Here is a 15,487-nt window from a genome sequence, read left to right on the forward strand (position 1 = left end):
GGAGTTTGCTTACGTTGAATCTTGAATTTCTGGGCATTTATTCCTTTAGCAATTGTGGCACCTGCAACCTAAAATACTGCCTCAGACATAAAAAGAGCAGAAAAGAAAAACCCAACTTCTTGAGAAGTTTCCCAGCTCCTATTTTCTCCAGACTGAAATGAAAAGGCTGTATGAGGCAGGTAAATGTCAAAAAACCGTTTGGGTTGGTTTTGGTGAGACATCTAAATTATCTATTGTTATTACACAAAGAAAAAGTTCTCAGTGTAGGAGTATCAGGTTCATTATGTCAACCACAAAAGAGACAGGATTTATTATTTTCAATAAACTCCAGTAAAAAATGCAATGATCTTTAGGTTTACAAAACTTAAAGGGGGAAAAAGTTATCTGCTCCTGTGTTTTTTTCAGATTCTACTTCTGTATTTATTTAAATCCTGCTTATTACTGCTGAGAATTGAGTTGGCTGACCACATAGTCATATTTTTTTTATTGGTTTTGTGGCTGTTACAGAAAGCCTGTGCTCTGTATTGTATTGTATTCTGCTGTACTCAGGAGCATAAAATGTTATTGTAGAGAATCCTGTCTCAGGTCAGGCTGGTAGGTATGAGGCCATCTAGCTTGATTTCCTATTTGCTTATGAGAGGATCCCAACCAGTGAGTAAAACTCCAAGGATTTATGGGTGAAACCCTCTAATTCAGAACTTTGAATTGTTCAGAGGTCTTATTCCTCTACCCTTTTGGTGCTTCTATGAAGCTACATGCCACACACTGTGGTAGCTCTGAAGAGTTCCCTTTGTTCCCTGAGATCTTTTTCCTGTTGGTGGCTTAGGGATTCATAAAGAAGCAAGAGATCAATTGTCATATTCTTAGCTAGTCTTTCAATATTAGAAAGTCCTGGAGGATGTGGTTTAGTGTAGGCATTTACACACTTAAAAATGTGTTCTTGTGGGTCCTTGTACATGAAATATTTTGTGAATCTCACAAATTAGCAAGGAGGAAAGGAATTTTATATTCTGATTCCATAGGAGAAAAAAAAAAAAAAAAAGTGGGGAAGTGCATCTTTTTCATCTACTTGAGCCAATAACCTTGAGTCCAGGAGTTCAATATGATCTCAAGAATCAAGATGTGTTGAATATCTAAAAGCTCACAGCTACTGCTGTAGCTACTGTGCTGGAGCACAGGATCAGAAAACTGTTTACCATGATGATTCCAGCTATGGAAATTATCCAGCATGGTTTCCTGTTTGTGTCTTGTTGATATGAACTTTTAAATCTTGAACTTCTGCGAGGACCTGCTTACCAGCTCCAATATTACTTTATCTTGCCAAAATTGGTGTTCCCAGGACAGTTTATTTTTCTTTCTTGATTGTTAAAATTGTATTTAAAAGAGAAAAGATGGACAGATTACAGGAGCTAGAAATTAATGAGGTAAATACATAGAAAAATTATTCTACAGGAGCAGACAAAATTTCTAGGCCAAGGGAGAGAAAGAGGGAGTGATGTTTACAAACTATGTTCCAGCACAAGGCTGGAAGGAATTGTGAGAAGGCAAGAACAAAGTTTGCCAACACTTCAGCTCACAGCAGGTAAGATAGAGTGAGCTGGCCTGGCAAGCAGCTATAGTGGCTGCATTTGCCATTTGTCAGAAATGAAACTACTTGCAAATAATGTGATCTTAAACCAAATTACTCTGTTTTGTAGCAGCACTATGGGCTTTAATTTTTAATCTTTTCCCCTGGGTTCTCTGCTATTAAAAACAACAACAAACAACATCTGTATATCCTTGTTCTCTTTCAAAAGACTACTGGGATGACTTGATGTCAATTTGCTGCAGTAGAAAAGTAGGAGGAGAAATGGATTACTGGTAGTAGATGACTGTCAGCCATCTGGAGAGATTTTGTGGTAAAATGTGTGATTTGAGCACAGATGTGTGTTTGATCCTGTTCCAGTGCAGTGGCTGTCAGAAGAGACAGCCCTCAGGTCAAGGGAGTACCAATAGCTGTGGAAGGAAGAGCAGGTCCCATTGCCTTACCGTGTGGGCAGAGGCTAGGCTTTGGAAAGGTCTTTGATGTTATTAGACTATACAGTCAGGTCCCCAGAAAGTTGGAATTATTTCCTTCTCCAGAGAACAGTGTAAATTTTTCATCCTTTCCATGGACCTTGTTCCTCCCTGTGCTGCCCAGACCTCAGCTCTCAGCAGGATGTTGTTTCCACAGCTCTCCTTAGGTTCTCTCTCAGTCCTTGGCTTCTGGATTCTGTTCAGTCTTTCTGGGGAAGTCTCCTGTTTCTCAGCTCATTATTCTTACCAGATATCTTCTTCTTTGAGGATATTGCTGTAGTCCTCACCAGTAATGGAGGGAGTAAATTTAATCTGGTTTCACTAGAAGATGTTAAAGTTCAATAGGTGTTTTCCACTTTCCAACATGCTCTCCTCTTGATTTCCAGAGCTTTCTCCATGTCAAAGGCCCCCTTTTGCTCCCAATGCATAAACCCCATCCTCCTCTAAATCATAGTTATGATCCTTTTGTGTATTAGAAAGTTAGTGTTGTGTTGCATTTTCTCTATCCTGCAGTATCTGCATTCAGCCAACTTCTTCCTTCCAGTCTGACAAATCACAGCAACAGTAACCAGAGCCCTTTTCTCTAATTTTTGTCTCTGTAAATATTTTCCTTTAATGTGAAGCATTTTATTTCTCTTTAGAAGAGGAAAGGTTTCAGCAGCCATAGGTGAGATATGGAGCTGTTCAAAGTAGCTTGGTCAAGAAGGGAAGGGTTTATAACACTGTAAAGAAGTGTATATGCCTTTCCAAGACCTCAACAGCCTCTATTTCAGACCACAAAAATTCAGTGTACACAGATAATACTCTAGAGTAGGTTTGTTGACAATTTGCCTGCACACCAGCCTTTACTCTTGTGCACAAAGTGCATTTTGTTTTCAAAATCTGGATAGGGTTATATTTTAAATCATCTGTCTTAGCCCATGTACATTTTGACTCCTATGAGGCTGCTTATCTGACTAGTGAGTTACTGTTGAATATTCAACACAAAGCCAGTCTAATAAGTCCCACCACTATTGTGAACCTGACAAGGAGAAATGTTATGCAAATATTCTGTTGCTGAAGAAAACATTTCTAACAGATTAAATGTAGACAGATGAAGTATTCCTTTCATGTAATAATAGAAATTTGTTTTCCTTAGTGTGAGGAGAAAGCAAAAACAGTATTAAGGAGCTAAAAGTTATGCCCATTTCCTTTCTAGCATAGGATAGAATTAGTATTAATGTGTCTTTTACATTCAGCTGCTCCTCATGTGTTTTTGTGGTCCTAAATGTATATATGTGTGCACACAATCTTTTAGCTCTACCTGGAGAATGAAAAAAAAGTGTTTCTCTGCTGTGTCAGAGCAAGTATTCTCAGCTCTTAATCAAGCAGGGGCTGATTTTATCCTTCCTGGACATGTGCAGCTTGCTTTCCTTTGGAACTTGGTGTTTCTTGTTCTCTTCAGAAGATTAAGAGAGGAAAAAATACGACATTTTGAAACCATGTGCATTCAAATTTATGATCTCTTCTAATAGATTATTCAAAGAAATGGTTCACCTGAACGAGAGGCAGTTTGGTGTGGTTTGGCTGGGTAAAGCTTCATTTCATAGCTTTTGTGTCCTTTGTTTCTTCAAAACTGAGATAAAAATCTCGTTTTCTGATACTTCTGTGTTTCGTTTTTTCACTTACCCTAAAGGAAAGACAGGACCACCTGTTTTGTGAGGCACCCACCCCTTCCATAAAATACACGTTTGTTGAAGCAGAAAAGGGTTTGCTTTATGTTTAAATACATTTAGAGATTTTCTCTTCTTATTATTTCAATCAAGTCCCTGACTCAAGGAACTCAGCTTTTGGTTCTACACTAACAAGAGTTCCTTACAGCTCAGTGAATACTGCATCTCTCTCTAAATGTGGTATGCTAATAGAAAAGGCCACAGCATCCTTGAGGGGTGCTAGACACAAAGGTTCATCCAGAGATATTAGTACTTGTCAACACAAAAGCTCTACTGTACATTAAAGGAAAATAGCATTATAGAAAATAAGCAAGGTTCAGAGAAAAATCCGCTCAGCCCTCTAAACTTCTCATGTCATTACTGACTCCTGTCCTTTCTGTAATTTCTGAAATAACCTCTCTGTCAGGTTTTGTTTCAACCTTCATCCAGGTTTCCTGGCTGTGATATTTATTTCTGCAGGGGTAATGTTTCATCATTTCAATTTTCCATCAGTGGAGAGCTGTGCTCCTGGATTCTGTTTCCTAAAAGCTCTGCTTATTCAGCTTTCACAGCAGGTATGTACAATTATGAGTTCCAGGACAAGACAGATTGGTTCTCAAAAATGTGCTTTTAGGGCTTGAGCAGTGAGAAATCAGAGTTGTTTGGGTTTAGTCTGTGATTCTGCTACCTGACAGTAGGCATTGCCAGATATATTTGATTTAGCTGATTGGCAGAAACCCTTCACCTTCAAGAGCCTTGTGTCATCTTCTGAATCATAGAATCATAGAGCCATCAAGGTTGGCAGAGACCTTTAAGATCATCCAGTCCAACCACAGATGTAGAATTCTTGTTTAGGAGTTCCTTCAGCAAAAACTACATTTATCTTTCTTGATTGATCTTTCTTATGTCAGAAGCAGAACTAAAAGATTTTTGAGGGTGACAGGTGAAACAAGAAGTCCTTCAAAAAAGTACCAGGCAAAGTTTCTTTCTGGAAACCTGTCTGTCCTCTGCCTGTCTTTGTGAGAGAGACAAGGATCTCCAGTGTGCCTTGGGCTAAAGTGGTCAGTGGCCAAGTGTGTGATAGAAGCCATGAAACTGCACAGGGTTAAAAATCTGTGAGGTTTTTTAGTTAATCAGGGTTTTCTACTGACACTTCTCGACTTTGATAATCTGAGGCAATCTCAGCATTTCCTGAATACAGGAAGTGGTGAAACCCACCAATAAGCAGTCACAGATCACAAAATTCCAGCACTTCATACAACTTGCAGAGGTCTCACTGTTTAAATTCCAGTTAGAAGATCTGAGAAGGTTCAAATTATCCTACTGTTTATAGTCCTGGCTCTTTCCTCATCAACTACCCACTGTCCCAAGTGACTGATGTTAAGAAATGACGTAGGTGAGCTCTCGGTTTGAGTGCTCATGAAGAAAAAGGTCCCTAATCCAGTCAGTCATGACATAAATATTTCCCTTGGTGTCAGAAGAAAAGGCCAAGGGGTTATTCATGCCCTTGGCCACCATTTCTGGCAAGGCTGTGTGTACAATAGGCCATTTCAACAGGTGTGCCTGGCAGGTTTTGGGCTCCAGCTTGTTCCACCTTATATAGTGGAAAGGACCAATTATGCTGGGAGGAAAGCAGTGGGAGTGACACCAAGCTGCTCTCGTGTCTCTGGCAGCTGCTGTGGGAATCCTACAGAAAGCTGTCCCTGTGTGTGCAGAGCCATGCCTCTGGCTCCAGTGCAGAGGGGGGATGGTGGGTTCAGAGCTCTGAGAGAAGCAGAGGTTCTAATTGATTGATGGCTGTCTGCCCCATGAACAATTTGTAGTAACAATTTTTTCACTCCTGCCCTGTTTTATCTCCTTTTTCTGGAAGGAAAACAATTGAGGAGGGGTGTCAAGGTCCATCCAGAGCTCCTGTTTTCCCCAGTTGCCTTAGAATCAGAGTGGAGGAGGCAGCTGAAACAGTCACCTGTAAAAACAGGTACAGAAAGGATCCTCCTTACATGGGTTTGCACTTTTAAGTGTGTCTTGTTAAGTTATCCCTGTTTTGTGCTTTATTTTCAATACTTGTATGATGGATTAATCAATAATTTTATCCAGAGTACAGCTTGCCACACTTGTTCCCTCACACCACTCTCCAAGATATTTCTAAAGATATTTGTATTTATGACTTTTCCAGGCTCCAACAACGCAATACAAACATGTAAAAGGAGACTAAGCACAAAGTACATTTTAGCCAGTCAGCATGACATTTAGACCCCAAAGCTGGTGAAGAGCAGTAAGACCTGCAACCCACACAAAAAACCACAGAAAAAACAGTTGTATTTGCAAAGAAATGTAATTATGTGTATTGTTTTGATTTTTAATGGTATTCATGTAAAAATGATTCAGCTTCTCACAGCTAGACCTGGATGACATTTGCCCAAAGAACAATAAGTTTGTTCTTAAATTAAAAAAGGGGAGAGGGGAACAGGGAAAACAACATCATAAGAACTAAAAGTACTTGAGAAGCTGACTCATCTTTCAAGAGCTTAAGACAATATATGAATAAATGGTGAGATTTTTAAAATATTAAACCATGTCCCTCCCCTCACAATTAAAAACTCCTTTTGTTAGTGCTGATTTGGTTTGTGTGGTGTTTTGAAATTGAAATTTTGGGGGCTGGTTTGAAAATTATATTTTCTTCCATACTCTTTTTTGTAAGTGCACCTTCTGTGAACAAAAATCTGAAATAAGCAAAATGAGCTGACATAAAATATTACTTCTAACTTTTAGCTATGTCTCTTTATGCAAGAAAAAGCCTATTTGACTTGAACTTGTATTGACAATCAGAGAAACTGAAGGTTAGGAAAATCTCTGTATTTAAACTAAAAAATATCCTCAAAAGTTGAATTCTGAGCTTCCAGATGTCAGTCAAATATTTAAACATTGGGCCAGTTTTCTCTCTATTATCAAAAAAATATTGGAAAAATAATAAAAAACTGATATCACTTAGAACCTCACTCTGTTTTAGTGTTGTATTTTGTATCTTAAAGGATTGCATTGGATAATCTTGTATTTAGCTAAAAATTAACTCAAGTTCTTATTTATCTGAAATCCTAGTCCCAGTGGAAAAAGAAATTAGTGTTAATGCACACACCTCCAGATACTTTACCTGTCAAGGTCTGCAGACCATTAAATATTTGACATTTGAAGGTTCAGACTGGCACTTGCTGGGACTTTGTAAGAAAATCCCACCATTAGACCCACTAACACCCTGAAAATCTATCTGGAGGTCTCCTGTGGGATCATGCTGGAAAGTATAACTGCATGAGCAATTTTGTTGTTTTTTATTTGTTTTTTGTTTTTTTTTTTAAATTTAATTCTATTTTCTCTGTCTGCTGATCTTACTGAGGGATTTTCTGTGCCATTTGACTGCACAATGTATAGATTCATGAGTATTTCTCCTTCCAAAGCTCAGTTTATCCAAACCCTTTAACAGTACAGTCACTGGATTTGCCTCCACATTTTTCCTTTCCTATCTTATTCCAGCCTATGTTTTTTGTTTATCTGGAATGGAGTGATTTTCCTGGGGCAGATAAGGAAAGGAAGTCAGTGAAGAAATTGTTTGCAGATACACAAGACTTAAGCATTCTAAACAGGTTATCAGCCTGAGCTGTTCTCAGCACTTTGGTGCCCTGCTCAAGGGATGTAAAAGGACGAGTTGAATCCTTGCAGCCTGAACTCTTCCAAGTGCTGCTTCTCACTTTGTTTACTAAACCATGGGAAGGCCTGAAGGTGCCAGCAGACAGGAGAGAGCACTTCTCATCGAGTGTCTATTACTTTGTGCTCTCTGCACACCTCTCCTTAATAGACCTCAAGAGCTCTACTGCTGTAGAATGAAAATCACATCATTATATTGCTAAACCCTTCCTTTACCTGCAACGAGCTTTTGAGTCTTGCATCGTGATCCCTTGTAATTTTCCTACTTTTCCTCTGAAGGCCTTCTCATTGAAAGTTGTTTGTAGTGTATGGGAGGTTCTCTGCCACCCTCCTGATCTAAATGTCTGTTTACTTGCATTTGCACAACTCCCACATTAGTAAAGAGATTTCTAGGTAGGATGGCATCTCAAGTAGTGATGTGGGAGCAGATGCCTTGCAAGAAGCTAACAGAGGATGACTAATTAAAAGTTAAGGAGTAATGGTGAAGAGAGGCATCAAGAAACCAAGAGGTTTGTTTCCAACCTGCAGTTAAACACAGAGGGGAGAACAACTTGAAAAGATTTTCCTGAAACTCTAAAATTGCTCTATTTCTACAGAAATATTCTAAGAGTAAAAGAAATAATTTTGCACGTGGAATGAGAATAGAGCAGTCGCTATGCCAGACTTCAGAGCCATCCAGTGTGGCTTCCCTTTGTCCCCAGAAATCCTGGGAAAATGAGGGAGTCTCTGGAGGAGACACACAAAACATGGGGTTTGTTACCTACAAACTAATAGATTGTCAATTAACCAAACAATTGTGGCTGAAACACTACAACACAACACTAAGATCTGAGGCTTTGTAGGTCACACAAAGACATTCACATCCAATGCAGGGAAGCAGATTTTGTGTTTGTTGATCCTGAGCTAATGGGCTGGCAGAAGGACAGGTCTGTATAACATCAATTCAATGCCAAATGAAAATACCTGTGGGGTTTCTGTATCCAAGTTGCTGAATGTGCACCATGAAAATAGACTTCATCCATATGGGTTTCCACTAAATGCCTTTTCTTCCCTGTTGTTTCCAGTGGTGAAATGTCAGCTAATAAAAGAAATCTTGCTGTTAGTCAGGAAGTATTGTAAGAGACTGATTTTTTCTACTTGCTTGAAATAGTATAGTATATTTTCTTTACTGCATAAGTCTGTTTTTATATTCTTTGTAGTTGATCAATCCAGAAAAACAAAAAAAACCAAAACGATGAAAAGTAACTATATCTGCTGAGAGGAAAAAATAATTAAAATATTTAAGACATCTTATAAATAATTTTGTCTGGAACTGCAGGCATCACTGTAGAAAATTTCAGTAACAATCTGTAAAATGAAGTGCATTAGTTCCTTGTGTACCAAAGCGTATATTAGCGCTAGGGAGCAAAAGTGAAGTAAAAAATTTGCACAGCCTCAGGGAAAATCAAATTTTTGCATCTTCTGTGTGCTCTGATCTGTTAACTTACTTAATCACTAAATGTCTTCCTATTGATTTCACTGTGCTTTGTGTCAGTGCTTGAAAGTGATTTGAGGTTTTTGAAACTACCACAAGGATTTATTTGAGATGTTAAGCAGTCAAATCTATTATTCAGTTTTGACAGTGGCGTGTTCCCACCCCCAAATGTCTTCTTCTCTATTCATTAATCTTCTTCCATTGTGTGTTATGTGTGTGTGATTGAATGTACTTGGTGCTCTGTATGGGGGAGGTAAAGCTGAATGTGTAAGAGATGGGTTTACCTTTGGCAACACAGCAGAGCAGTGACAGATTTCACGTTGGATTTGAGCACTGGGGCAGTGTCTGTGTCCTGGAGAGCTGGTCCACACACTGTGGAGTCTGCAGACATTTCCTGCTCTTCCAGCTGGACTGAAATCATGGAAACAGGGGTGTCTCCACTCTTACTTCCAATCTTCTTGGCCAGTCTCACTTCCCCACAAATCCACCACACATCCATCTTGGAGGGAATCTGCAGGTACCTCAGTCGAGCAGGGACGTCTTTAGAGACTCATATTTCTTTGCCAGGCACAGGGCTTCACCCCCTCCAATTGCATTTCCTGGAACACAGTTAATTCTCTGGGACTTTCTTCAGCTGACTGTGACATTGCATAACTGGGTTTTGTTGGTTTGGTGGTTTCTTTTTTTAATATTCCCATATTATAGAGAATAAATAAGAGAAAATAATAAGTTTAGGATAACTTTTACAAGGCAATTTACAAATATATGGGTAGCCAAATAATAGTCAGTGGAGTAAAATAATGTACTTTTTTTTATTTTGGCTAATATTACCATCAGAATTTTAATTATTTGAGTTCCCTCATGGCTTATAACAAGGCTGTAACACCTGTATTTACTCTAAGGTGGCTGCCCATCAAGGAAGACTTGATGAAAGTTTTGCTCATATAAATACTACTCTGTCAGTTTGTATTAAAATGGATCAAACAAGGCAAACCACATCCAGAAGCAGAAATGTGAGTGAGGTGTTCCCAGAAATACAATTATTTCTACAGTTACAGTGCTCAGAAAAGTTCTCACTTCACTGAACTGTCTCTGCTAGTTTAATCCAGAGAGAAAGTCAACAGACTTTGTCAGGATTCCTGTGAAGGAAATCCTTAATGATCTGTTTATGTTTGTGTCATGGAGCTTTCTGAAGAACACCAAATCTTCCCCCTTCCCTGTGAATCCTTGTTTTTCCTCCTGGCTGGTGGTGCTGAGTGCAGGGTTGCTCTGCAGTCCTCAGCACAGGATGCTGGTACTATCCTATTAAATGGATGACCTCGTGTCATTTGCTGCTCCTCAGGTGTTCAACAAGTGTTTTCTGAAAGATAACCCCTGGAGCTCTTGAAATTCAGTAGTGGTATCAAATAATTAAGTGAAGGTCAGAGACAGTCCCTGCTACATCTAATTTGTAAGCAGCTCTTGAGGAGAAGCTGCACGTGGTGTACATTCTAATGGAGATCTCCATTTCACACCATATTATAGGAGTCCTTGGGGATAACAGTGGCAGAAGTTTAGGAAACTGTAAATACAGACTTCAGGCAGGTGCTTCTGTCAGTGTGCTTAATGTAAAGTGTATTATTGCTGAAGACTGCACTCAGGTACAAGCACATGTCGTGTTCCATTCAGGTTAGAAGCTGCAAGTTCAAACATTAGATGTAGCTGTCTGCAGAAAATCACTTTACAAACAGCAAGAGAGCATGTTCCATTTCAGGAGAAATGGTAGGGACCCTCCTCAGCTGGAAATCTTGTGCTAGACCCAAAAGAAGCCACGTTTGCAGTGAGCAGTTCTGCTCAGCTTCTAACTAAAATTCCTGAAAAATAAGACTTAAATCAATAAATTTAGATTACAGTGTTACCAAGCTGAAGAAAAAAAAAAAGAGGAATTTATAGTTAATATAGGAATGTTAGCCTGTTTGAGATCTCTCATAAGTTAGCATGATTCCAAAGTAGATTTTTCAGATACAAATTTTTGGTTTTATTTTCTTATGTTTATAAATAGGCGTCTTAAAATGTCCCTTGGGAAGCAAAATTTGAAAGCAAATATAACCAAGGAACTTGTCCCCTACAGTTTCAAGAAAAGTTGTATTACATGACTTTCATAATATTTAATCTTTAGATTTATCTAGACCTATTTCTTTAGATTTTTTAAAAAAATTAAAAATACTTATTCATTACACACTAATAAGCCTATTTGTGCTGTCTGAACAGTCTGCAAGTTGTATAACAGATCACTTAACAATGATTTTTTTCAAGATTTTAATTAGGCAAAAATTAATTAACTGTTGAACTGGTTAATCTGACTTAGTGTTTAGCTGAAAAGTCTCTAGCAATCCAAAACAAATTTTCCATTGGCAAAATGACACATTTTCTTTGTCCAAAGTTGGATTCTTTTCTTCACACACAGGAAGTCTTCAGTGAAGAAAAATAATCTAGCCTTACTTTCTCTTGTATTGGGTGTTACTGAATGATTTTGATGTGTTATTTATCTCCAAAGGAATTTTGCTGGACTCAGGTATCATCATACATCTCTATATGACGTTATCATTCTAGGTAAACAAATATTTTCCACACTTTTTCAGTATCCTAATGTGTATTTAACAAAACACTGATGGATAAGCTACTGGATAAATAGATTTTAGATAATCTCTTCATAATTTTTCACCCCTAATTCTCTTCATTTAAGAGCACACTTGTTCTACACCAGAGCTAAATCTTATATTTTCCTGAAAAAAGGTACATGAAGATTATGAAAAGACAGCTTTGAAAGCAGGGATTTTAGTTTAATCTAATTTTGGACTGGTCATTTGTAAAAAAAAATACAGCAGCAGGCAAATGGTGTTTTTCACTGTTTGTTTCAGCTTTGTGGTCCTTGCTTACCTGTGATAACTGTTTGCTCAGAAAGATAAATCAGCAGTGGGGCTCTGTTGAGATCAGGGGACACAGCACAAAGCTCTGCTGTCCCCAGATGGGGCTGGTGCTCCACGGTGGCACAGTGAGGTGAGACTGTGAAATCCCTTTATATCAGCTGCAAAGTGTTTTTCATGGGATAATTGATAAGATGGGGAAAAGAAGAGAGGACAGACACCCTGAAGCAATTGGAGGGAAAGCAAGAGATGGATCAGCTTCATATTTGACTCTTGGTGCAGTTAACATTTGAACATCTGAAGTTTATGGGGATTATTCCAAGTCACACATAGTGTTCTACCTATCTGCAGGAATCAATCATACTGCTACTGATGATAAAAAAAAAAAGCAAACAAAGGTGGAAGGTGAAGAAACATCAGTTTCTTTCATTGTTGACTATTTGGCTTCTTTCCTTGCCCCAGATGACACAGGGAAATGAAGACAGTGGAGATAAAAGTACAGGAGCTTCAGACTTGTCAAAGAAGACACAATACTTTCTGTATACTTTCTGACAACTAAACAGTAAAATTATATGTTCAGTACTTACTTTTCTTCTGTCAAAACTAATTTGAAGAGAAGGCATAGGCTAGTGCTGGGTCACTGCCACACCTTTAGAAATTTGTGCTCTGTACAGAGCAGTTTGAAGAACTTAAATATTTCCCTGCCTAGGTTGAGAAAGAAGACTTTATAATTCCATCCAGGGGTGTCCTTTTAAACAACTGAGAGACCTGCAGATATATTAGGGCCATCTATGGAGAAGGAGTAGGGCTGTGATTCACCAAACCCTCCTGGGAGCTCGATACCCAGCTGCTACAGCAAGATTGCGTTAGAATGTTTGATATTGATTTCTATAAACCTGTGTGACTGCAGGTGAGCTCTGCCTGAGAGCCCTGTGTCCTGACATCAGTGGGCAAAGATCTAACCTCTCAAATTGTTCAAACCTAATTGTTTGAGCAATTGGAGATTCAAAACTGAATGCTGGTTTAACTGTGTAACCTCATATCCATCCTAGGGTGTGGAGAATGGTGATAAAGGTCTTTTATCTTCCCCACCTACAAGAATTTCATAAGCTCTAAGGTTTTCTCCCCAGAGTGCCAATGCTGCCTCAGTTTGGGAAAGTTTCTTGTGATGATTCATTGGGGATTTTTTTCCTGTTTTTTTTTCCCTAGCACCTGTACAATATATTTGAAGGAAAAGACACTTCATACTACTGGAGATGAGGGGAGTGTGAACTGATTTGTGAGTTAGAGCAGTTATCTTCCCCACTCAAGGAATGATGTTTTGTCCATAAAGCTTGTGTGGTTCTGCTGTTGGCTCAGTCTTGGCCAGCTGTGGTGATATCCCTTCAACTGGCTGGCAGGCTGCTTCATCCTGACCTTTTCCAGCCAAAAGGGGGATGTCAGCTCTCTGATATCACCTCTAAAGCCAGACACAGTCACTGGATACACGAATCTCTGTGTATGTCTGAGGAATATTCAGCAATATATAAATAGGATAGCTTCAATGTACCTGGGGCAAAGGCATGAGGAGATACAACGTGTATCTTGTTTGTTAAAAGCTCTGGGTCTCAAGCTGAACATCTGGAAAGGAAATAAAGGTTTTGCTTAATCTTTTTGCAAAACTTGAGTTGGTGTAACTTGTTTGTCATAGGGTTTTCTCTATATTATTGGTCAGCACTGTATAACCCTTTCCCACAGACTCACAAAGTCTTTAGGAAGCTCAGAAAGAAGCTCAATTTCAGAGAACAGAAAATAAGTGAGGCTCACTAACACTGAGACCAGATTTTCTAGAGCTGGAGGGGATTTTACACTGAAATTCCTTTGAAAATCAAACGTAATGAGCACCTATTTCTTTAATAGCCTTTGAGAATTACCCCTTAAAAATTTGTGCTGCAAGTTTCCTGGAAGAAGTTAGTCAGTAAAAGACTGACCAGCCTCAGGACTACTGTTATACAGGTTTTATAAGTATTTCACTATGTTCACAAGTTTCCTAACTTTTCTTATAAAGAAGTCAAGCAGCAGGTGCATGATTTTTTCTGTCTCACCTCTTGCTCTATGGTAAATGTTTTATCTGTCAACTGTGTTTCTCTCTCTTTCTACCTCTACAGAACTGAGGGGTTTAAGCATGAGGAGAGAAAGAAATGGCTTTAATTTAATACATCACTTTTGTTCTCTAATATTCAATCATCTTTGTACTTTACTAGGGAGAATACCCCAGACACGAGGCATCAAAAGGTGGATGTCTACAGGGAGAGGATGCTGTCACCAGCAGCACTGGGAGAGTGTTATTTCCAGCATTTAAACACCCTTAGAATCATTCTTCATCATGGTGTTAGAGGAGTAACGTAGTCCTGGCTCATGCTGGCAAACATCAAAAGAGTAATCCCAAATCCTGTCACAATGCAGTGAATAATCACCAGGAGTTATGTAGGCTGCTGGATACCCTACCAAGACAAGCAGGAAAGCTTCAGCATCTGGCTCTGCCCTGCAGTTACCAAGGACCTGCCTGGGTCTATCCTGCAGAGCTGCCAGCTCCAACAGAGGCTTTTATGGGAGAGGCAGCCCTTGGAAGCCCTGCATTGTTTTACTGAGTGTCTGCCACACCGGTAGTGGAAATAAAGGCACTGCCTGGAGGCAGAACTGCTGGGGGAGAAACAGCAGAGTTCTATATGTAATCTGTGTGTGTGAGAGAGAGACCCAAGAAGATAGAAAACCAGGGGAAAATAGAGGAGGAGGGCTTTGGTGCTTGTCTGTGCCCTGGGGAACAGCTGACAGGTGGCAAAGAGAGTGTGAGCTGGGGGAGCCTGCTTGTAGGGTCCTGCAAGTAAGAACCTGCTGGCAAGATGCCAGTCAGGACTAATGACAAATGAATCTCAGGGCTCCTGCTCTGATGGTGATGCAAAGGAGTTCAGGCTGACACTGGAGCAGAGTTTCTCCATGGGAGCAGGAGGATGCAGTGTGATGGGCACTGTACTATGCTCTTACCTCATACCAAGGACTTCAATAGTCCTAGGGCCAGTCAAAATAGCAGCCTGTCTGTTCCTAATCAGATCTAATATTTAATTTCAGTTCTCTAAAATAGACATGAAAGGAATACAGAAATTGTCATTACAGTTTATACATAAAATCATAGCAGCTGCTTATCTGTAGCTATGCTGGTTGTTTTCAGGTGCTGTGAAAAAGAATAAGCAGCTCTGCAGATGATGAATAATCTAATGAAGTCAGGAAAAGCTGCATAATTAAGCAAGGTTGAGGTAAAACCACAGCTATTTTGGAAGAGTTCTAACTTTAACAAGGCCAAGATTTTACCTCAGGTCTTCATAGAATAGTTTACCACCAAAGAATTTTTTTTCCTTAGCCCTGAAGGATGAAGGCTTATAGCCTTAATTTTATTTATCCCTTCTTACGTAACCATGAATGCTCTCATTAGCCACATAAATGTCTAACACTCTTTCAAATGCTGGTAAACCCAGCCACTCATTAGTAGCCCAAGGGCAAAATAATTCTTTTCACCAGTGCTGTAGATTTATAAAGTTTGAGACTTATAACATTTTTCTCTTAGGTGGGCCAGGAATATGCTTGATTCATTTTCTTATAGTTAGAAAATTATTATTAAAAAGTTT

At 39.2% G+C, this 15,487-nt stretch overlaps 1 protein-coding gene and 1 long non-coding RNA gene across 2 annotated transcripts in view; both read left to right on the forward strand.

Annotated features, from left to right (window-relative positions):
- The window catches only part of LOC147651859 (uncharacterized), a 154,912-nt gene that overhangs the window by 66,779 nt on the left and 72,646 nt on the right, over nt 1-15,487 (forward strand). The gene's annotated exons all lie outside the window — the stretch shown is intronic.
- Nucleotides 4,227-6,745, forward strand: LOC111930991 (uncharacterized). The gene is made up of 3 exons (XR_002865378.2): nt 4,227-4,321; nt 5,617-5,724; nt 5,923-6,745. It is a non-coding gene; the product is annotated as an uncharacterized LOC111930991 (long non-coding RNA).

The sequence above is a fragment of the Cyanistes caeruleus genome, chromosome 8, assembly GCF_971803275.1.
Source record: "Cyanistes caeruleus chromosome 8, bCyaCae1.hap1.1, whole genome shotgun sequence".
Taxonomy (NCBI): domain Eukaryota; kingdom Metazoa; phylum Chordata; class Aves; order Passeriformes; family Paridae; genus Cyanistes; species Cyanistes caeruleus.